Source organism: Chiloscyllium plagiosum, unplaced genomic scaffold, assembly GCF_037043375.1.
Source record: "Chiloscyllium plagiosum isolate Xiang-an unplaced genomic scaffold, Cpla_swu_hap1 HiC_scaffold_18, whole genome shotgun sequence".
NCBI classification, from domain to species: Eukaryota; Metazoa; Chordata; class Chondrichthyes; order Orectolobiformes; family Hemiscylliidae; genus Chiloscyllium; species Chiloscyllium plagiosum.
In genome coordinates this window covers 56,326,471-56,350,414 of record NW_028270156.1, presented here as the reverse complement: position 1 = coordinate 56,350,414, position 23,944 = coordinate 56,326,471, and the positions used below count along the sequence as shown (strand labels likewise).

Genomic DNA, 23,944 nt, shown 5'->3' with positions numbered 1-23,944 from the left:
AACTACCTTGAAAGTAGATCTATATGTAGAGATATTTTCCCCTCCCTTCCACTGTTAGCATTCCATAGACTCTAATTCTTCAATGATACCCTGGCTCACTCCTCCATCACTCCTAACACATCCTCACTTCCCATGCCATCGCAGAAGATACATTTGCCCATTCATCTCCTCCCTCCTCACTGTCCAAGAGTACAAACACACCTTTCAAGTGAAGCAACATTTTACTTGTACTTTGTTCAATCTAGTCTATTGCACTCGCTGCTCACAGTGCAATCTCCTTTTCATTGGCAAGATGAAACCCAGACTGACTTGTTTGCTAACAACTCCACTCAGTCGGTATACATGATCCTGACCACACACCCCCCACCCACCTAGTTGCTTGCCATTTCAGTAAACAACCTTGCTCTTATGCTAATGTTTTTGGCCTGTGTTTGCTCCAATGAAACACAACTCAAGCTTGAGAAACGATACCTCAAATTCTACTCAGGCGCTCTATATCCTCAAGCTTGCAATACTGAAGTCTGTAATTTCAGAAACTGACCGCATTTTGTCTGTTCTCCATTTTCCTTACATTCTTTCCCCAAACACTTCCAGAGATTTGTTTGTGTCGTATTTTACTCTTACTGGAGAGGACCCATTCTCTCTCTTTCACATCATAATTTATATTCATTTTACATCCTTTTTCTCTTAATGAATCTTTTATCTTTTGCACTGGACTTCCCTGCTTCTCTTTTTCCTCTGTCAAAAGTACATATAAAATAAATGCCAGCACCTTTCAGTTTTGAAGAAGTCATACTAGACTTAAAACTAACTGTTTCTCTCATCTGACAGATACTGTACTGTCAGACCTGCTGTGTTTCTCCAGCATTCTTTGTGTCTACTTGATATGTTAAGGTCGTTATTATTGTTTGAATAACCAAGGTTTACACTGAAAGCTAGATACTGTTTTGTCATGTCTTATATATAAAGAAAACAATTTAGTCGTTTTAAATAATGCCTCATTGGTATAGATTGTTTTTCAGTTTACTCTCCATAACAAAGAAGAATGTATACAGACACAAATGCAATATTTAATTGTAAGGTACATTAAGGGTTCTCTGTTACACTCATTGAATCAAATTATTTCAACTAGGCAGCAAAAAGGCAAACTTATAGGGAACATGATTTACAAAAAAGAAAGATTATCATCTTGCATATCTGACATATAAACTTGAACATTTTTTATACTTTCTGTACTTGAGCAACCTGGATTGACGTTGCATCTGTTACTGACACTGGGCAACCATGATATTTTTCTTCTAGGTAACTACACCCTTTATGGAGGCTTGGGGAAAGCTCTGGTTAGCAATGAGGTCTGTGCCTGTGCACATAATAGTTACCTCAAGAAAGCTGATAAATGTGGTTACGTCTACCCAAATTGTTGTTTCTAGGAGTCTTTTGTCTCATTAAACAATAGTTTGCACTGTGGTGGACAACTCTGCATTGAACATCGCTTGCAGAGTGGCTCAGGAACTCGAGTGTGATTTTGCAGTCTCTGTTGCACTTGCTGCAGATGAAGACAGTGGTCTAAGAAGGTACGTAGTTTGCAGGACCCTGTTTTCCCTGGACCCTCTTTGCAGACAACTGACAATTCTTTTCCTTATCTCTTCTGATACCACCTGAGCAGGAAGCTTCCAGAGATCCTGGCAGTCATCCGCTGTCTGTCAGTTGTCACTGTATTTGTCTGTCAAGTTCAAGTCTCACTCAAAGATGCTCTTGTACTAAAGGTAGCAGGTCCAGCAGTTTCTGACCCAGTGACTATTTCACCATTAAGAGATTGTTAAGAATATGGCTGTCATCCATCTGATGAATATACGGCTAAGCCATATGCTGATGGTTCAGGAGCAAATGTGTATTGATCAAAATAGCACACTCTAAAACCTCTGAGTTAGCAATATTGTCCTGTCAAGAGATCCAAAGAAAGATTTGAAACAGCTATCCAAATTATAAACCTTTTTTATGCCTTGCACATATTGTACAAATCTCAGGAGTGTATTGAGGACACAGGTTTGGTGAACTCACAGTTTGATGTTTGCCATCAGGTTATTGTTCCAAACTCTTAGTTGAGGTGGGCATAACAGTGGCAGCTTTTGCAATCTGAATATTCATTACAGCATTGTATGACAGGTTATGGAGCTTGGCTAATGTGATATTATCAATAATCTCCACCATCCCAATATTACTGATTTATGGTGATATGTTCAAATCCTAAACGATGACATTCATCACTTTGATGCTCATGTTCAAATCAAACTCTCAGATGTGAAATGTGTCCCTTTTCCTTTGACGGTGACCTTTGGTATGGATTCTAGTGCTAACTTCCTCATCAGTATAGAGCAACTCTCAGATAAGGACTTTGTATGCTTTCATCTTGGATCTCAGATGGCCAAGGCTCAGCAGGTTTCTGTTGTTTCTGGTATATATTAATAGACAACATTGTAAATAAACTGTAGACAGTAGCAAACAGTGTTGGTACTAGAATGAAACCTAATTTGATTCCACTATTGAAGGCTTCCGATGTTGCCTACCATAACTGATTTAACGCTTCTTTTTTTCGGATAAGGAGATCAGACATACCAGGCTTTGGAGCCATCTAATTTTCTTCAGAAACTGAAATTGACTCCGTCTGCTCACATGATTGAGTGTCCCGGTGAGATCAAAGAAGGCAATATATATTTGTCTCCTTCAATCATGACGTTTCACATGCAGTTAACAGGTTGGGAGGATTGAGTCAATGGTGACCTTTCAGTTCTGAAATTCTACAGGAAATCTGAAGTTTGACAACTTCAGATAATTCAAGATAGGTGGAGTATAATTCAAGATAGGTGGCCCACTCATTTATTGTGTAAAGACTGGGTATATTTATTTTAGTGTTTTTAAAATCATTGAGTGCAACGAGAAAGAATTGTTTAAAACCATTGTTTTGCCGGCATCTCCAAATCATTGTTTTGCCAGATTGCTGCATGTTTTGAAAAGCAAGTAATGCAACACTCATGGTAAGCATTCTTTAAACAGTAATTGAAATAGGAGTTGCAGATGAACTGGAGCTGAGGAGATTTATTCAGATGGAGTTTTGTTTGGCAACAAAAAGTTGATTAATCTATGGATTAGTGACCAGTTAATGATAAAGGTCTTTTGCTTTCCAACGATTGTGTGAATGGATTATCAGGTAATTGATTAGCTCGAGGCTGGGACAAGATACAATGAAGTGATCAGATCAAACTGGCACCTCCAAATCATCATCAGATCTCACCAGCTAGGGAGCTGTCTCTGGTCTCTGTGGGAAAAAAACCACTTTAAAGAAAGCCAGATTATCTCTCCTTTAGGGGTGTGTGTGTGTGTGTGTGTGTATGAGAGAGAGAGAGAGAGAGAGAGAGAGAGAAAAAGGGTTAGTTTATGAGGATTAGTAGTATGAGGATTAGTTTTTATATTTGTAGCATTATATCCAAAAGGTTTATCTACTTATTTTAAATCTTTATCTTTTGCGATAATTCCAGAAATAATTGGGCTTGACTTCCAGTGTGTTACCCCAGTCAGATGTGACAATTGCAATCAGTGAGGATTGCCCTGCTTTGTCTTTGTTGATAAACCGGTTGCCTTTTTGATCCTATCAATCTTGACCCTATGTTTCCTGAAATCTCCAGATATGAAGAACATCACAGTGGTTACAACATGCTAGTGGAACTTTACTACATGAGCAATTATTTTCAATGACATCACTCAGGCTTGCCTTGTCCAAGAAATGGGCCCTACAACAGATTCAAGGGAATCTTTCAATCAACTAAATGAAGATTTAGCAATAGGCTGCTTTTTATCATTCACTGCTGTGAAGCAGATGGCCAACTTAGCATTTTTAATGAAAGTGCCATTCTTATGCATCTCATTATTTGGGCCCTTTCCTCATGAGCTTTTGTTAAATCAACTGCCTGCAATTTCTGTGCCATTTCATCTTACCAAGATGTCAATGGTTGCTCTGTTTCCGAAAGTCCAATGATAATTTATGTGCAGCTTGAGAGATTTGTCTCCTGTTAATCTGTGGAGAAAGCACATGTGATTTCATTTCAGGACATTTATTGGCATCTTACCAAATTACTAGTCATGATTTTGCACAGATACAATTGCAAATGTTACATATCATTATTTCTGCAAACTCATTTGATGGAGCCCATCAATATTCATCTCATTTTTCTCAAGTCCTATTCCCTGATCTCTCCTAGCACCCAAGTCCCTCTCTTTTCTCAGTCCCAACCCTCAGATTCAGCACCGCCTTCCTGACCTGCAATCTTCGTCCCGACCTCTCCGCCCCCACCCCTTCTCCGGCCTATCACCCTCACCTTAACCTCCTTCCACCTATTGTATTCCCAACGCCCCTCCCCCAAGTCCCTCCTCCCTACCTTTTATCTTAGCCTGCTTGGCACACCCTCCTCATTCCTGAAGAAGGGCTTATGCCCGAAACGTCGATTCTCCTGTTCCTTTGATGCTGCCTGACCTGCTGCGCTTTTCCAGCAACACATTTTTAAGCTCTGATTTCCAGCAACTGCAGTCCTCACTTTTTCCCAAGTCCCTCTCTCTCAACTTGGCCTCAAACGTTTCTTGAAGAGAGTCTTCTGTGGATGCATCACAATTGCTTGCTATACTCAGCCTTTTGACTCCGAATTAGCAATTATTTCTAAAATTTAATCTTTTACCCTCTCATGTAATCCTCTCCATATTCAATGGTGACTGTTTTTTGTCTTCTCACAAACCTCCTCCCAAGTCTATTCAAATCAGATTTGTTCAAGTACTTCTAAAATGTTTATCTTAAAATAAGTAATTGATACAAGTACATTCAGTTTTGCCTTAGATGATAAAAGTTCATCGCCTACTCACAGGCCTCCCCAAAACTTCACACCTGATCTGTGTGACAGCTAACAAGTCCAAAATCTCAAGTGTTATACTATCTTGTAAATGAGTTATATTTTAATTTTTATTATTCCTTTAATTTGTTTTGTCAATTTAACTGCCCTCCTTTACGATGATATTGCATTTTGGATTGTACTAGTTTATATTGTTATTAATTACTCTACTGACTTATTTAGATTAGATTAGATTAGATTACTTACAGTGTGGAAACAGGCCCTTCGGCCCAACAAGTCCACACCGACCCGCTGAAGCGCAACCCACCTATTCCCCTACATTTACCCCTTACCTAACACTACGGGGAATTTAGCATGGCCAATTCACCTGACCTGCACATCTTTGGACTGTGGGAGGAAACCGGAGCACCCAGAGGAAACCCACGCAGACACGGGGAGAACGTGCAAACTCCACACAGTCAGTCGCCTGAGGCGGGAATTGAACCCGGGTCTCTGGCGCTGTGAGGCAGCAGTACTAACCACTGTGCCACCGTGCCGCCCACATTTGAATGGGAATATCTATAGATGGTATTTATATGGGCTGCAAACGTTCTTTAACAACACAAGATTATTACAATAAAATATGAAAAATCAAACAAAGCTTTAAATATGTAGAAGACAATTACAAAAGACCTGAACACAAATATCAAAGTTTCAACTTGGGTCTCAACACTTTCTGTAAGAGACTCAATCTCAGGGATATGAGCCTAGGTTCTCAACAGCCTGATAATCAATTCTGAAGTAAACATGGGAGTTGTGCAGATTTTAGAATACTCATTCATCTAAACAAGGTGTTTCTGAATCTATTGTTAAAAGCACTTAAGTTAATAAATAACACTTCCTAATATAATTTCAAATAATGTGATTGCATTGTTTAAGTAAAGTTCTTGAGTTTTGTTGTGATTTCTTTTTGCAATGGCCCAGTATTGAGACATCTTAAATTTTGAAATCAATTACACTATAACACCTCACTGAATTAGGAATAAAGAAATGTATGTTTTGTTTTTATTCAATCATGGGGTGTGGATATTGCTGGCTGGGCCAACTTTTGTTGCCCATCCCTAGTTGCTCTTAAGTAGACAGTGAGCTACGCTTGAACCACTGCAGGTAGGTAGGTAGAACCACAATGCCATTAGGGAAGAACTTCCAGGATTTTGATCCAGCAAATCTAAAGGAATGGCAATATATTTCCAAGTCAAGATGGTAAGCAGCTTGAAGGCGAACTAGAAGGTGGTGGTGTCCCGGTGTATCTGCTTCCCTTATCTTTCTATATGGAATTGGTCATGTGTTTAGAAAGTGCTGTCAAAAAAGCCTTTGAGAATTTTTGCAGTGCTATTGTAGATGGTACAACTGTTGCTACTGAGCATTAGTAGTGGAGCAAGCGAATCAAATAGGATAATTTGCCCTGGATAGTGTCAAGCTTCTTGAGTGTAGCTGGAGCTGCACTCACCCAGGCGAGTGGGGAGTATTTATCACATGTTTGACTTGTCTGTTTTAGATAGTGGACATACTGTAGGGTGTCAGGAGTGAGTGAGTGACTGCAGGATTCCTAGCCTCTGACCTGCTCTTGTAGCCACAGTCCAGTTCAGTTTCTGATCAATATTAATCCCCAGGATGTTGATGGTGTCAGATTCAAATGGTAAGAATATTCAATGTAAAAGGGCAATGGTTAGATTCTTTTTTATTGGAGACGGTCATTGCCTGGCACTTGTGTGGGGCGAATCATACTTGCCCACTTGTCAATCCAAACCTAGATGTTGTCTAGGTCTTGCTGCATTTGGATATGTTTCAGTATGTGAGAAGTAGTGAATGATTCTGAACATGTGCGATCATCAGTGAATGTATTCATTTCTGACCTTAAGATGGAGGAAAGGCCATTATTGCAGCAGTTGAAGAGGATTGGGCCAAGGACACTACCCCAAGAAATCCTGCAGAGATGTCCTGGAGCTGAAATGCCTGATCTCCCTCAACCACAACCATCTTCCTTTGTGCCAAATATGTCTCCAACCAGCAAAAGCTTTCCCCATGATTCCAGATTTTCTAGGGCTCTTTCTTGCCATACTTGGTCAAATGCAGCCTTGATTTCTAGAGCTGTCATTCTCACCTCAATTCTGAAATCAGTTCCTTTTCCCATGTTTGGACCAAGACTATAATCAGATCAGGAGCTGAGTGGCCCTGGCAGAACCCAAACTGAGGTAGCATGTCACCGCTAAACAAGTGCTCTTGATAGCACCATTGATGACACCTTCCATCACTTGAGAATAGATTGACAGGGCAGCAATTTCCCAGGTTGGATTTTCCCTGAACTTTGTGTCCAGGACAAAGCTGGACCATTATTCACAATGCACTGGGGCTCGTCAGGACTGCAGGTTTGTACCTGGACTGGGCTCGAATTGAGAATATGCAGTCGTTGGGAAGGGCAGAAGTGTATTCTAGGCTCACTTGGAGTGGTGGCATATAGCAAGACTATGCTAAAATTAACTTTTGCATGAGGGCATGGCTGTGGTAAGGTTCTGTAATGAGACAACTGCAGAAGGCTCTCTGTATAACAAGATTGGGAACCCAGTCTGAGACAGTTTAGACAACACCTTGGGACGCTTCTTTCAGTTTAAGAGGATCCCATGCTGTTTTTTTAAGTACTAGACTGACCAGTCCAAGTCTCCACAGATTTCAAAATCTGGCAGTGTTGAGCACAGTGAGAGAGCAATGGAATCTATATCATTGCAAGATGTGACAGGCTGAGTGTTTGGGAGAGGGGCTGGGGAAGTGATGAATAGCAAAGCCTGAGCCTCATGCGGAAGTCATTTTTTCCTCTGGAAGGCTTGGAAGCAGTGGTTGTAGAGGACATAAATGAAGATAGTTTGAAACTGGAAAATCCCAAAGTTTGTGAAGTAAATTTTACATTATGTATTATTTATTGATTTGTCAATTCAAAGAGAGTGACACGTTTAAACTGGAGGGTGAAGTATGGAAGCTGTGCACACCTACTCTTGTGCATGCCTTGACTCCAGCCCTATCCTAGTACCCATGTCCAGTTCAGCTGAACCCCTGGTACCCATTTCCAGCTTCAGCCCAGTCCCAGTACTTACACTCCAACCTAAGATTGTTAAACATCTCTAGCTCTTCTCTGGGTTTCAGGCATCCTTTTTCTTGCAATTCAGTTTCAGTTCCTTGGCCTCCTAAGTGATACTGACATTTTACAGTTAGAGTCATAGAGATGTGCAGAGTCAAAAAAGGTGATGCTGGAAAAGCACAGGAATTCCTGATGAGGGGCTTATGCTTGAAACATCGAATCTCCTGTTCCTTGGATACTGCCTGACCTGCTGTGTCTTTGCAGTGCCAGCCTTTTCAACTCTGACTTCTCAGCATCTGCAGTCCTCACTTTCTCCAGAGTGATGTACAGCACAGAAACAGACTCTTCGGTCCAACCCATACATGTCAAACAGATATTCTAAACTAATCTAGTCACATTTGCCAGTACTTGGCCCATATCCCTCTCAACCCTTCCTATTCATATATCCATCCAGATGCCTTTTAAATGTTGCAATTGTACCATCCCCCACCACCTCCTCTAGCAGTTCATTCCATACACGCACCACCCTCTGTGTGAAAAGGTTGCCCCTTAGGTTCCTTTTATATTATTCCCCTCTCACCCTAAACCTATGCCCTCTAGTTCTGGACTCCCCCACCCCAGGGAAAAGACTTGTGTCTATTTATCCTATCCATGCCTCTCATGATTTTATAAACCTCTATAATGTCACCCCCTAGCCTTCGACGCTCCACGGAAAAAGCCCCAGCCTATTCAGCTACCCTGTGTAGCTTAAATTCTCCAAACCTGGCGACATTCTTGTAAATCTTTTCTGAACCCTTTCAAGTTTCACAACATTCTTCCGATAGGAAGAGACCAGAATTCCATGCAATATTCCAAAAGTGACCTAACCAACGTTCTGTACAGCCACAACATGACTCCCAACTGCTACACTCAATGCTCTGACCAATAAAGGAAAGCATACAAAACACCTTCTTCACTATCCTATCTACTTGCAACCCCACTTTTGAGGAGCTGTGAACCTGCACTCCAAGGTCTCTTTGTTCAGCAACACACCCTAGGACTTTACTATTAAGTGTATAAGTCCTGCTAAGATTTGCCTTCCAAAATGCAGCACCTCGCATTTATCTAAATTAAACTCCATCTGCCACTTCTCAGCCCATTGGCCCATCTGATCAAGAATCTGTTGTTATTTAAGGTAACCTTCTTCACTGCTCACTACACCTCCATCTGCAAACTTATTGAGTATACCTCTTAAGTTCATATCCAAATCATTTATATAAATGATGAAAAGTAGTGGTCCCAGCACCAATCCTTGTGGCACTCCACTGGTCTCAGGCCTCCAGTCTGAAAAACAACCCTTCACCACCACCCTGTCTTCTACCTTCCAGCCAGTTCTGTATCCAAATGGCTAGTCTCCCATGGGGAACCTTGTCAAATGCCTTACTGAAGTCCATGTAGATCACGTCCACTGCTCTGCCCTCATCAATCCTCTTTGCTACTTTTTAAAAAAACTCAATCAAGTTCGTGAGACATGATTTCCGAAGCACAAAGCCATGTTGACTATCCCTAATCAGTCCTTGCCTTTCCAAATACGTGTAAATCCTGTCCCTCAGGATTCCCTCCAACAACTTGCCTACCACCGATGCCAGGCTCACTGTTCTTTGGTTCTCTAGCTTGTCTTTTCTTAAATAGTGGCACCACATTAGCCAACCTCCAGTCTTCTGGCACCTCATCTGTGACTATTGATGATACAATTATCAAGTGGCCCAGCAATCACTTCCCTAGCTCCCCACAGACCTCTAGGTTACACCTGATCAGGTCCTGGGGATTTATCCATCTTTATGTATTTCAAGACATCCAGCACTTCTTCGTTTGTAATATGGACATTTTTCAAGATGTCACCATCTACTTCCCCTCATTCTATATCTTCCATGTCCTTCTCCACAGTAAACACTGATGCAAAATATTCATTTAGTATCTCCCCCATCTCCTGCAGCTCCGCACAAAGGCTGCCTTGCTGATCTTCTGAGGGACCCTATTCACTCCTTAGTTATCTTTGGTCTTAACTTATTTGTAAAAACCCCTTGGATTCTCCTTAACCCTAGTTACCAAAGCTATCTCATGTCCCCTTTTTGCTCTCCTGATTTCTCTCTGAAGTATACTCCTCCTGCCTTTATACTCTTCTAAGGAAATAAGCTTATTGCCAAGGTAGTGCACGTCAAAATTATCCCATCTGATAACGGCTTCCCTGATCAAATCATCACTTACTGTATATCTCACAATATCCTGTATATTGTGGAATGGCCTAAGACTCCTTCTTTTATGCCTTTGTAAATTTCCCAGGCGTACGTCAGGTTGCACTGGAAGGGGAAGTGTCTCAAAAATTTGAGCAACAGGTGAAGCTACTGGTCTCACGTTGGTACTAGCAGTAAATATGAGTGGCATTCTCCATTACCAAGATGGTGCTATCAAACCAAAAAGGCACACTACTTATCACACAAATACGTAACGTGACATATGAGCTTCAGAACAGGTGTGATGGCAGGCATGTAGAGCTGTACTTCCTAACGACTAGTGGACCATGTCAAACAATGGGTTACTTTGACTATCTGCAGCAGGCAACATGCCAACCTTATTTGCAAAACTCAGAACATATTAGCTATGACTATCGTATTGAACAACATTTACTAAATAATCCTGACTTAACTAAGAATTACACCACCAATTAATTTAAAATTCTAAGTCAAGCTCACAGCATATTTGTGTGTGCCGAAGCTACATTTAATCACACACAGCACCCTCGTGTGGGCAAAAAGAATGGTTACGTGTTACATCCTTTTCAAAGGAAAGGAAAATGGAGACAGCCAATCCTTGCTGTTTATTCATGGAAATGCCCTAACCAACTAGAATTAAATAACATAAAACACTCATTCATATGTACTGACTTGATGTCAACAGCAAAGAAACATAATAATGTGCATAATGGTCATTTTACTCATTCTCAGTTTTAATTCACATTCTTAATTTTTCATAGAGCCTTCAATTGTCCTACAGGAGGTGGATTCAGTTGGACCACATCCTCTGAAGGTGCAAAATTACAGCACTCAAACAGAAGTGCATCAGTTCCGATGTTCACATTTCAATAGGATCAGTATAGCTTTTCATTGAGAGCCAATAATCAGAAATCAATAAGTATAGTTGGAGGTCACAAGACACTGTAATGAAGTGTCTGCATTGGAGACCATAGATTGCTCCACATTCTGCTTATTTGGACACAGATGCTGAACTTTGCATGTCAGTAATAAAGAGAACATTTCTAGAAAAAGCAGCAGAGAGCGTATAGGCAGGCACAGTGCAAACTTATTGAAAAATTCAAGTGGTCTACTTCAAGCTTGAGTGATATAATGTTGCAATTATGTCTGCATCCACAACTGAACAATGGTTGTATGGTATGAATGCCACTTTGGCTAGTTGTAGTCAGCAGTGCAGTCTCAGCACTTGCTGCTTACCTCAAAGAAAGCTGTCTATTTGAATTTAGTAATAACTATGCCACGCACTTTCTCTTTCCTAATGCTAGCTTTAAATGGCACCAAGTCCTCAGATTATCAGCTGTCTAAATACAGTGAAGTTCTCAATCAGGGTAAGCAGTAGTTAGGGGTGGGCAATGTAAATATATGGCTGGCTGCCACTGTGAATAGACTCGATATTCGGAAGCCTTTGGAGATGCTCCGTTATGCGCGTGCGCAGAGCTAGATCATGTGGTGCTTCGCTCCGTTCCAAAGCGGGGTCACATGATGCACTGCTTCACACGCCAGAGGCGTGCAGCGGGGTTACGTGATGCACTGCTTCACGCGCCGGAGGCATGCAGCGAGATCACGTGGTTCTCTGTTTCGCGGGCAAAACGGGGTCACGTGGTACTCCGTTGCAAAACAAGGTCACGTGGTTCTTCGTTTCGCGGGCAAAGCGGGGTCACGTGGTACTCCGTTTCGTGCGCAAAACAGGGTCACGTGGGGTCGAACATCCGGGAAACCAAGGAGGCGGAGAATGGAGTCAGATCAACAACCAATCAGAAGATAATCCCACCTTAGTGATTGCATGTTGCCTTTTATTATATTAAAAGACTGGGTCAGGGACAAGTGTGTGTATTTTTTCTGAACTGACACACTATATAGTTTGTCAGGGACAGAAAGGTCGAGACCCTAGCTCTATATGCTTTATCCACTTACTGCTAAAATAAACTTAAGTGTGAGACCGAATATCTTCTCCTATTGCTTCATTTAAAGTACACGCAGGACTTGGCTCACACATAGAAGAAAGTTAGTTGGTAGATTGAGCCAAAGTCCGACAATTTGGTGACCCCGACGTGATGAAGATGGAGAAGTGACGGAAAAGAGAGAAAAATAGAAACAATGGACAACTGATGTCTGATGACAACAACAAGCGGCGCCGCATAAAAAAAAGGTGAGCAGACGCCTGTTTATATCGAAGTTCTGCAATTGGAAATACTAAATTGATTATTGTCATTATACTGCAAGTGTCCTAGTAAGAATAAGTGGATAAAGTATTGATATAGTACGTACAGGTTTAAAGTCCCTTGGAGTTAGAGTCCCCATAAAAGCAACAAGGTATCTGACGGGTTTAAAGTCCCTTGGGGTTGGAGTCCCCATAAAAGCAACAAAGCTTAATATGTACAGGTTTAAAGTCCCTTGGGGTTAGAGTCCCCATAAAAGCAACAAGGTACGTACAGGTTTAAAGTCCCTTGGGGTTGGAGTCCCCCTAAAAGCAACAAAGCTTAATACGTACAGGTTTAAAGTCCCTTGGGGTTAGAGTCCCCATAAAAGCAACAAGGTACGTACAGGTTTAAAGTCCCTTGGGGTTGGAGTCCCCATAAAAGCAACAAAGCTTAATACGTACAGGTTTAAAGTCCCTTGGGGTTAGAGTCCCCATAAAAGCAACAAGGTACGTACGGGTTTAAAGTCCCTTGGGGTTAGAATCCCCATAAAAGCAACAAAGCTTAATACGTACAGGTTTAAAGTCCCTTGGGGTTAGAGTCCCCATAAAAGCAACAAGGTACGTAAATGTGAGGAGGTTTAAAGTCCATTGAGCAGGATCTCATAAAAGCAACGCTCACAAATTGTGGTGTGTGATTGTGTGGTATGTTTTAAAATTATATTGGGGAATGTACAGAGGGTGGTAGACAAGCCAGTAGTGTTTTGAAGACAGGGACGGTGGTGTCTCAGCGAGAGAGAGAGTTGGCAGTGGAAACCTAACGGTGATAACAATGACACTGCTGATAAATCTCACTGAAAGGGTCAGTTGTTCGGGTGTACTCCATACAAACTGACTGGCCACCGGATTTGTCTCTGACGTGATGAAGATGGAGAAGTGACGGAAAAGAGAGAAAAATAGAAACAATGGACAACTGATGTCTGATGACAACAACAAGCGGCGCCGCATAAAAAAAAGGTGAGCAGACGCCTGTTTATATCGAAGTTCTGCAATTGGAAATACTAAATTGATTATTGTCATTATACTGCAAGTGTCCTAGTAAGAATAAGTGGATAAAGTATTGATATAGTACGTACAGGTTTAAAGTCCCTTGGAGTTAGAGTCCCCATAAAAGCAACAAGGTATCTGACGGGTTTAAAGTCCCTTGGGGTTGGAGTCCCCATAAAAGCAACAAAGCTTAATATGTACAGGTTTAAAGTCCCTTGGGGTTAGAGTCCCCATAAAAGCAACAAGGTACGTACAGGTTTAAAGTCCCTTGGGGTTGGAGTCCCCCTAAAAGCAACAAAGCTTAATACGTACAGGTTTAAAGTCCCTTGGGGTTAGAGTCCCCATAAAAGCAACAAGGTACGTACGGGTTTAAAGTCCCTTGGGGTTAGAATCCCCATAAAAGCAACAAAGCTTAATATGTACAGGTTTAAAGTCCCTTGGGGTTAGAGTCCCCATAAAAGCAACAAGGTACGTACAGGTTTAAAGTCCCTTGGGGTTGGAGTCCCCATAAAAGCAACAAAGCTTAATACGTACAGGTTTAAAGTCCCTTGGGGTTAGAGTCCCCATAAAAGCAACAAGGTACGTACGGGTTTAAAGTCCCTTGGGGTTAGAATCCCCATAAAAGCAACAAAGCTTAATACGTACAGGTTTAAAGTCCCTTGGGGTTAGAGTCCCCATAAATGCAACAAGGTACGTAAATGTGAGGAGGTTTAAAGTCCATTGAGCAGGATCTCATAAAAGCAACGCTCACAAATTGTGGTGTGTGATTGTGTGGTATGTTTTAAAATTATATTGGGGAATGTACAGAGGGTGGTAGACAAGCCAGTAGTGTTTTGAAGACAGGGACGGTGGTGTCTCAGCGAGAGAGAGAGTTGGCAGTGGAAACCTAACGGTGATAACAATGACACTGCTGATAAATCTCACTGAAAGGGTCAGTTGTTCGGGTGTACTCCATACAAACTGACTGGCCACCGGATTTGTCTCTGATTGGGTTAGTTGTTCAGTTATATTATATCAAACCAATTGACTGCTAGACGGGAGAATTAAAACAGAAATCTGTAAAATGAAAGGGGAATTTGATAAAGAGTGTGAGGAATACGGAGGATGTTCTTTTGACTTAATGTTGCCCGTAAAACAGCAGTGGGCCAAAGCTAGAATTCAGTTAGTTAGTGGGGTTGCGAAGGACAAACAAAAAACAATGATGGAGAAATATGATAAGATTTGGGAAGAATTACAACAACAGGGCAAAATCCCTAAAGATGTGGAGAAGGAGAAATTGTCACTGTTTTTAGGAAAAGCAGAAGAGCAAGCTAAATTAGAAGTTGAAGAGCACATGAGGGGAAAGAAAGGGTCACTATTAGTTCGAAGAAAGTGGACAAAAGAAGGTGAGGAGAAAGAAGAGAGGAGGATTTATCTGCATAATATGACGTTAGCCTGTATGGCAGTAGAAACATTACAAAAGAGGGTGGGTGGTACCCCTGAACCAAATCTGGCGAAGGAGATAGAAAAGCCACGACCATCCGTGTCATTATATCCTAAATTGCCTGGGGTACAATCACCGCCCCCATATCCTGTAACAAAAATGCCACTCATGCATGTTCAAGACGGGGTGTTAGATGTGCAAGAAGTAGGAACAAGAGAGTACGAAGCAGTAAAAGAGAGTCTTGCAGAAGCAGTAGAAGAAAGCATCAGAACGGTATAAAAACTAACATTAGAAGCTGCACAGCGAGTTAAAGAAGCAGAGGAGGCAAGCAGGGTGATAAGGACGCACAGCAGAAGCAAAGAACAGCCGAAACAAGGGAGACATTAATTATTGGCAGAGCCAGATGCTCACTCGACACCATATACTATTGAGGGTGAGAGGAGGGGACGATTACATAGTTCAGGTCAGTTATTAGATGACGGGTTCTCAGACAGAAGGAGAGATTGGAGGGAACAACGAGATAGAGACAAATTGGATGGTGGGGGGGAGTCTGATAATAGTACGGATATTGGCGATGAGGAATCCCTGACAGAGGATGACCCACACACCTACCCTGTCACTTTAAAAGGCTCGCTCACAATGCATGCGGAACATGGCCCTCCAATGCAGCTCCTACCTGAACCAAGTTACAACCTGCGTCCCAGAGACACATTACGACAACCTGTACAGCCTCAGCACCACCAAATGCCATTAATTTACAGAGGCTCTTATTTAGGGGATGTTTATCAGCCCTTCACATTTACTGACATGAACTGCATCCTGGATAAAATGCCCCCACCCATGGAGGGAGGTGGGCCCTGGATGACTAAATTTTGCCAATACACACTAGGGCACAAGTTAGCTATGGGCGATTGGAGAGCATTATTGGGCAAGCTGTTGAATATGTGGGAAATACAGCAGATTGAAGCATCTGCGGGGGACCACTTTACTGCCTGATTCAGAACCGTTTGTCCAACATGCCACCTGTGTGGGAAGGGCAATAAGGGATAGATTTCCGATTCCACTGGGAGCGATGCACTCACTCACCTTCACAATGAAGGAGGGTGAGGATATGCCTACCTTTTTGGCTAGGTGTAAGGGCACGTGGAGAGATACTGCGGGGAGTCATCCAGGGTCAGGTCAGCTACAGACCACGTTATTTAGGAATGCCATTATGGCAGGGATGCCTAAGAAAGTAAAAGAGGCAATGGAGAGTAATCCTAATATCCCAGGTTGTTCTACAGAACAGTGGGAGAAACACTTGACGCACCACATGAAGCGTTACAGGACGAAACAGGATGAAGATAAACAGAGCAACGAGTCAGCTCAAGTGCAGTTGCTAAAGTTACAGCTCGATGAGGCTAGAAGGAAGGCTAATGATACAAAGAAGGCCTCCCAAAAGGCGACTAATCAGATGGTTCAGCATTCGTTGCCACAAAACATCCTGCCCAGTCTGGACTCAACACCTGATGGGATGCTGTGGTGAAACGGTTAAAAATTATGTCCCAATACATGTGTGAATCTAACCGGAATGGAGGTGTTGCTTAGTCCCGTGTGAATCTTATTACACACCTCCCCGTGTGAATCTTCTTATCTGTATGTAACCAGAATGGAATGTGTTTTTTAGCCTTGCTCTGCTGTTCACATGAATGTTTATATCTGGAAAAGAGTATATCAGCTGGAAAAGTCTCCAGTTCGGTGAGTCTGCTCCGGGGTTACGTTTAACCGCCGAGCGTGGGTTGTTGGCAACCGCTCTACGAGAACTGACGGCTCCCAGTTCCGGTAACATGTAGAGTGAGTATAAGCCAGACCCGGGAGTCTGCTCCGGGGTTACGTTTAACCGCCGAGCGTGGGTTGTTGGCAACCGCTCTACGAGAACTGACGGCTCCCAGTTCCGGTAACCTGTAGAGTGAGTATAAGCCAGACCCGTTGTAAGTATGAGACCTGGTTGTGGCGACGCTGCGGGGAATAAAATGCTCATATTCTAGCAGACTCGCCTCTCGGTCGTTTGTTCTGTGTCAGACTACTCTCCTACGAACCTGACCTTGAGAATTTTTTAAAACATTTTGGCGCAGCGAGCAGGGTCAATCGCAATTGAGGAGAGATTTTGATACAGAACAATGTTTTGGAAAAAGACTAAGAAACCAGAAGAACAAACTGTGGAGGTCGCGACCGTCCCGGGATGGCATGGATGTGGGCATGTACGTGGCAGTTTGTTTGAGAAATGGTGGGGGGCGACCGGAGGAACCCCAGGGTCGCTGCTGTCCACCCTTGAGAGGATCCCAGTCCTGCCGAAGAACCCCTTGCCTGGGGTACAGCGGAGGATGTGGGCATGTCCAAAAAGCTGAAGCGGAGTTAACAGAATTGAATGGGATTGAACTGAACTGAACTGAGTGGAACTGAAGTGAATCAAATTGAACGGAACAAAATGGAACTGAGCGAAATTGAATTGAAATGGACGGAACTGAATTGAACACAATTGAATTGAACTGAACAGATCTGAACTGAGCTGAATTGAACTACACTGAATTGACTGAACTGAAATTAACTGAAACGAATTGAACTGAATTAAGCATAATGTAACACATGTATTGGGCCAAGCAGTGGAATGTGGTGTAAAATTATGTCCCAATACATGTGTGAATCATAATGTAACACATGTATTGGGCCAAGCAGTGGAATGTGGTGAAACGGTTAAAAATTATGTCCCAATACATGTGTGAATCTAACCGGAATGGAGGTGTTGCTTAGTCCCGTGTGAATCTTATTACACACCTCCCCGTGTGAATCTTCTTATCTGTATGTAACCAGAATGGAATGTGTTTTTTAGCCTTGCTCTGCTGTTCACATGAATGTTTATATCTGGAAAAGAGTATATCAGCTGGAAAAGTCTCCAGTTCGGTGAGTCTGCTCCGGGGTTACGTTTAACCGCCGAGCGTGGGTTGTTGGCAACCGCTCTACGAGAACTGACGGCTCCCAGTTCCGGTAACATGTAGAGTGAGTATAAGCCAGACCCGGGAGTCTGCTCCGGGGTTACGTTTAACCGCCGAGCGTGGGTTGTTGGCAACCGCTCTACGAGAACTGACGGCTCCCAGTTCCGGTAACATGTAGAGTGAGTATAAGCCAGACCCGTTGTAAGTATGAGACCTGGTTGTGGCGACGCTGCGGGGAATAAAATGCTCATATTCTAGCAGACTCGCCTCTTGGTCGTTTGTTCTGTGTCAGACTACTCTCCTACGAACCTGACCTTGAGAATTTTTTAAAACAGATGCCTCCCTACTCCCAATATGGGGGCAAGCCTATAGGTGCTTCAGGAGGAATGCGTGGTAGAGGGAGGGGCCGCGGAACACCAAGAGGTCAGCCACCCAACACCTGTTTTGAATGCGGCCAGCCCGGGCATTGGAGACGGAATTGTCCCTTGCTATGGGGACCTCAGGGAGGGCAGGGATTGATTTGAGGACAGTATGTCCGCTCAAGTCAGCCTCCTTTTCAGCAGGCTGTTCAGCCTTACCAAGCCCCAAATGTAGCTGCTGCCCCGGTGCAAGGACAGTACCCCCAGACTATGCCGGAAGGGCAGGGGTACGAATATTGACGGGGCCTGAGAATCCAGGGGCATGTGGGGTTGGCAGACCCCTATATGCAAATGAGGGTAATGGACAAAAATTTATCTTTTTTGGTTGACACGGGTGCAAGATTTTCTACCATCACTTGTGTTATACCTCAGTCAAATATGTCATCCTCCAGCGTCCAGTTAGTTGGCTTCTCAGGTAAACCAGAAAATCTGTCTTTGACATCGCCACTGATCACATCAGTGGCCGGACAAACCTTTCGTCACCGGTATATATCATCACCTTCATGCCCTATGAATCTGATGGGTCGTGATTTGCTGGTGCGATGTGGGGTCTCGGTCCTGTGCGGACTTGACAGGCTGGTAGTGACCTTTCCAAATGGCTATTCCGTCAACTGTTCTATGACAATGATTCACTCTGGATCCCAAATGATGCTATCACCGGACACATCTCCAATGGCAGAAGGCAGATATATACTGGGGACTCCTCAAACCTGAAAACAGGCAGAGCAATGGTATACAGTCTTTATACAGCCAATGGCGACCCTGGGTTCAGATGCTGCATCCCTATGCTCCTCCTGCAGATCCCCTTCACGTTACCCTGTATTATGATCGAGATGATAATGACATTTATCAACAGGCATTTTATCAGCATTTAGAAGGGACTCAATGGCATATTTCCTCTAGTTGTATTCTGATAGGGAAAGAAGGTGTGGCGGGTGTTGTTGAACTAACTGCAGAACAGTTGGAATGGTATGAGATGTCTGAAGAAGCTATACCCCATCTCACATTGGCCGTGCATGCTAAATATGAGGCCAAGGATTTGGGACCTATGTCCAAACGTTTGATGGCGCTCACTGATTGGGTTTGGACTCAGCTACCCGGTTTACAATATTCACCATCAGAGGAAGCCTACAGAATTATGTATAGGACAACCGACAAGGTACTGCTGGAACATAGGCAGATTGAAAGGTTTCATGGTAGGGAAAAAACGGATCATCCACAGGCTGCGGCAATGCTTGACGCTCTATTAGATACCTTGTGGTCAGCAAGTTCAACAGACGTTGCTTACTGCAAACATGTCACGCCAATCACATTCGATTTAATTGACTACACTCCAATTTGGCAGAGACAATATTCACACAAACCAGAGGCTGAAGCCGGCATTGCCGATACAATTGAAGGATTATTAGCAACAGGGGTGCTGGAACCCTCCCAGTCAGCCTGGAACACTCCTATCTTACCTGTAGAGAAGCAGACTACAGGTAAATATCGGATGGCGCATGATCTTAGACGAATTAATAGCATCGTTTCTACTCCAACAGTTCCAGTTCCAAACCCCTACACTGCGATTTCTGTGCTGACCTCTGACCATAAGTGGTTCTCATGCAATGATCTGGCCAACGCGTTTTTCTGTTTGCCCTTAGCTGATCATTTGAGGGACATTTTTTCGTTTACCTATAAAGGCCAACAACTATGCTATACAAGGGTACCTCAAGGGTTTATTTTGTCGCCGGGGTTGTTTAATCAGATACTGAAACAGCAGCTTCAGGACATGTCACTCCCAAAGGGGGTGACATTGATCCAGTATGTGGATGACATTCTTTTGGCGGCACACGACCATGTTTCTTGTCTAGCAGCCACAAAGACGTTGCTGCTTCACCTGTATGAAGTTGGTTTCAAAGTCTCACGGGCTAAATTACAATGCTGCAAACGGTGTCTTTTCTGGGTAGAGTGGTTTCTGCTAACGGAACAGGTCTCTCTCCGTCCCATAGACCTTCCATTCTGCATCATGCCAAACCGATCACTGTAAAAGACATGCTCTCCTTTCTTGGGTTGGCAGGATATAGTAGACAATTCGTTCCATCATATGGGTAGCTCACTTTCCCTCTCAGAGCCATGGTTAATGAACAAGGCATGAGAAATTTGTCGGCCCATTTGCACTGGACCACGGAGGCAGACGAAAGTTTCATCTCTCTTAAACAGGCCCTGACACGGGCTGCTGATTTAGCGGTCCCGGATTACAAAGAGCCATTTTTCCTCAATATTTCTGAAAGATTACACACAGTAAATGGTGTTCTTTTTCAGAAAAAAGGGGGAGGCAGGCAGGTGCTGATGTATGTAAGTGTTACCCTTGACCCAATAGAGGACAAACATCCGCCATGTACAAGACATGCAGCAGGGGTAGCAAAAATTCTCCAAAAGGTAGCACATATAGTCATGGGCCATTCACTAACGGTACTGACGACACATAGTATAGTGGCCTATGTGAACTCAACTGCCTTTACAATGACGTCGCTGCGGCAGACCAGGTTAGAAAAAATCCTAAATGTACCACATATAACTTTTACACATGAAGGAATTAACATGGCTGATAATATGGGAGAAGGAGAGCCACACATGTGTGAGGAAAGGGTACTGAGAGATGTCAAAGTTAGGGCAGACTTACAGGCTTTTCCACTAGTAGACCCAGAAGAAGTGCTGTTCACAGATGGTTGCTGTTACAGACATCCAACTGAAGGACTTAAAGCAGCCTATGCAGTGGTGAGACGGACAAGTGAGGGATTTGAGGAACTGTTGACGGGAAAAATGACAGGCAAGGAATCAGCCCAGTTGGCTGAACTACAGGCAATGATTGCTACATTGGAATGGTCAGAGGGAAAGCGAGTTAATATCTACACCGACTCTGCATATGTGGTAGGGGCTATACAGGTAGAACTCAGTCAATGGATTAGAGCAGGATTCTTAACAGCAGCGAAAATCCCAATTAAACATGAAAAAGATATGAAAAGATTAGCGGAGGCCCTAATGAAACCTGCAGAAGTGGCGGTGGTCAAGTGTAGAGGACATGATAAAGCAGATACAGTAGTAGCGAAGGGCAATCAGGAAGCCGACTCAGCAGCAAAGAAAGCAGCAGGGTATATAGCACAGTATATAATGATGCAAACAGAGAGAACAGTGTATGACCTGCTGCCTGCCTGCGATGCAAATGTGTTAATCAAAGAGCAGCAGAAAGCCTCTCCTCATGAACTGACAGTTTGGAGAAAGAGAGGGGCCACGGAGTCAGAAGGGATTTGGAGGTCACCGGACGGTAGAGCAGTCCTACCCCCAGGTTTGATGGCTTCCATGCTCCAGGAAGCTCATGGGCTGACACATTGTGGAAAAACACACTTGCAGAGGTATCTGACACATTGGTGGCATCCATTCTTGCCAGCAATGATTGAAAATTATATCAGGGAATGTAGAACGTGTACAGATTACAATGTGAGACCCACAGTGAAACCACGAGGGAAAATTCCCTCTACCAAGAATGCCAGGTCACGAAATAGTGATCGACTACACTGACATGATAGAGAGAGTAAATGGATACCGGTACCTTTTGGTAGCAGGGAATGCATACACTGGTTGGCCAGAAGCGATACCTGCTAAAAAGGAAGACGCAAAAACAGTGATCAAATTTTTGATAAACCAATACATTCCAATGCATGGGTTTCCAAAGAGAGTCAGGTCAGATAATGGCACTCATTTCAAGAATAAAGACCTGCAAGAAGTTGAAGCAGCTTTAGGACTGAAACATGCGTTTGGAACAGTGTACCATCCTCAGTCACAGGGAAAAGTGGGAAGAATGAATCAGTCCATAAAAGGGAAAATAGGAAAAGTATGTGCCCAAACAAAGTTAAGCTGGGTGAATGCCCTACCCTTAGCTTTATTGTCCATTAGAAGTTCAGTAAACTCCATCACGGGATTTACCCCGTATGAGCTAACAACAGGGCAGCAGTTCCCGGGACCAGGAGCCGGACTACAGATCTTAGAGGGAGGTGAAGCCTCCCTAAGGTACAAACCTTACTATGACCAACTAACAGCTTTGGTGTCAGCTTTCTCCAAACAGGTTGGATCGGAAAAGGGGGTCTTACAGAGCCAGCCGCCATCTACCACAGACTGGGTCTTGTTGAAAGGGATCAAACGGAAATGGTCGGAGCCGAGGTGGACAGGACCTTATAAGGCTGTGGAGAGGACATCTCATGCGGTCAGACTACAGGGGAAAGGAGAAAGCTGGTACCATTGCAGCCAGTGTGCAGCTACGGAACCGCCAATGAGAACTCTTGCGCAAATAAGAACAGAAAAAGACTAAAAGAGTTTTACACTTTTGCCTCTTCCAGGAAGAGGATTCTGAAAGAAGGCGACTAGGTTCTTAAGGTCTCTGATGAAGGGCTTTTCTGGAGAGCAGAAGTGAACACGGGATCGGAACACAAAAAGAATTTCTTTAAAATATATAGGCAGGTGGTGTAACAGATATAATGTTAATCTTTGTAAGAAGCCCACATTACCCTCACCTCTGGGGGTTGGGAGTTTTTGCTATTTTATTATGCATAAGTGTTATGTCACTATTAATAGGGATATTAACCACGAGGAACAAACTCACAGACGAGGCAGATAGTCCCAGGCGCAAAAGAGCAATGGGGCAAGGGGTGGACAAATGTTTAAGGGAGGCGGGGAGCCAGGTACACATCAGACATGATAAAAGCCATGATATAACATACCAGTTTGACTTATGCGAAGTAATTCACTGTGGCCACAATCCAGGAAGCTGGAGGGGGTATGATGTATACCTTTGCGTCCATACCAATTACTATAGATGGTGTCCGACGTGGCATTATGTATTAACATGGACTGGGGTAAGATGGACGCCCAAGAAGTCGCCATCCTCAGATAATAGATGGAAGGCTCGAGACCATGTCAGCCTCACTAGGGGGCAACTTGATCATTCCTCAGAGATGAAAAATCCACTTTTGTTAACACTGACAGGATTCACCATTAGCCCTGGTCCCGAAGGAGTACGGAAGCAGTGCGAAATCCATGATAACAGCTTTTACTTTGTAATAGGTGTAGATCAATCCGGAAAGGATGCCATGGGACTAGTGAAGGTAACCTTGGTAGATCCTCCTCTCCACCGGCCAAAAACCGGAAACACCACGACTATGGGGTTAGAACAAAGTTCAGGAGTTGTGGTGATAGATTCCAATAACATTACGAGAGATGACATTATTAGATTAGCTACCGGATATAATGATAAGAACACGTGGCTGGACTGGATGACAGCTACTGCAACCTCAATGAATATGAGTAATTGCGTAGCGTGTTCCTCGGCTAGGCCAACCCTATTTACTACCCCAGCCCCATTGTTCCCTAATGTAGACCCAGCAGGATTTCACTGCATGATGGCCCTCACCATGCAGGCGGACCCTCCGAATTGTACTACCTTAAGTGTTATTTTCCCGCCTGTAAAGAATTCCACGTTACCTCCAGTGTTTACTCCAAGGGTCAACCATTACACTTGTTTCACTCGGAGATCTAATATAATCTTGGGAGACATCCCCGCTGACTGGTGTCAGGCCACGATTGATGTAACTGGCTGGCAGAATGCTAGCTCA

At 43.4% G+C, this 23,944-nt stretch overlaps 1 protein-coding gene and 1 long non-coding RNA gene across 2 annotated transcripts in view; one reads left to right on the top strand and one right to left on the bottom strand.

The window, feature by feature from the left end:
• Positions 1-23,944, bottom strand: part of LOC122557908 (uncharacterized) — a 44,278-nt gene that overhangs the window by 17,786 nt on the left and 2,548 nt on the right. Inside the window, exon 2 of the long non-coding RNA XR_015760197.1 lies at positions 3,994-4,072. This is a non-coding gene — a long non-coding RNA (uncharacterized LOC122557908). The remainder of the gene's footprint in view (positions 1-3,993; positions 4,073-23,944) is intronic.
• ano9b (anoctamin 9b) overlaps positions 13,216-23,944 on the top strand; it is a 208,235-nt gene continuing 197,506 nt past the window's right edge. Inside the window, exon 1 of the mRNA XM_087996676.1 lies at positions 13,216-13,452. The gene's annotated coding sequence lies outside the window, so the exon portion shown is untranslated. The remainder of the gene's footprint in view (positions 13,453-23,944) is intronic.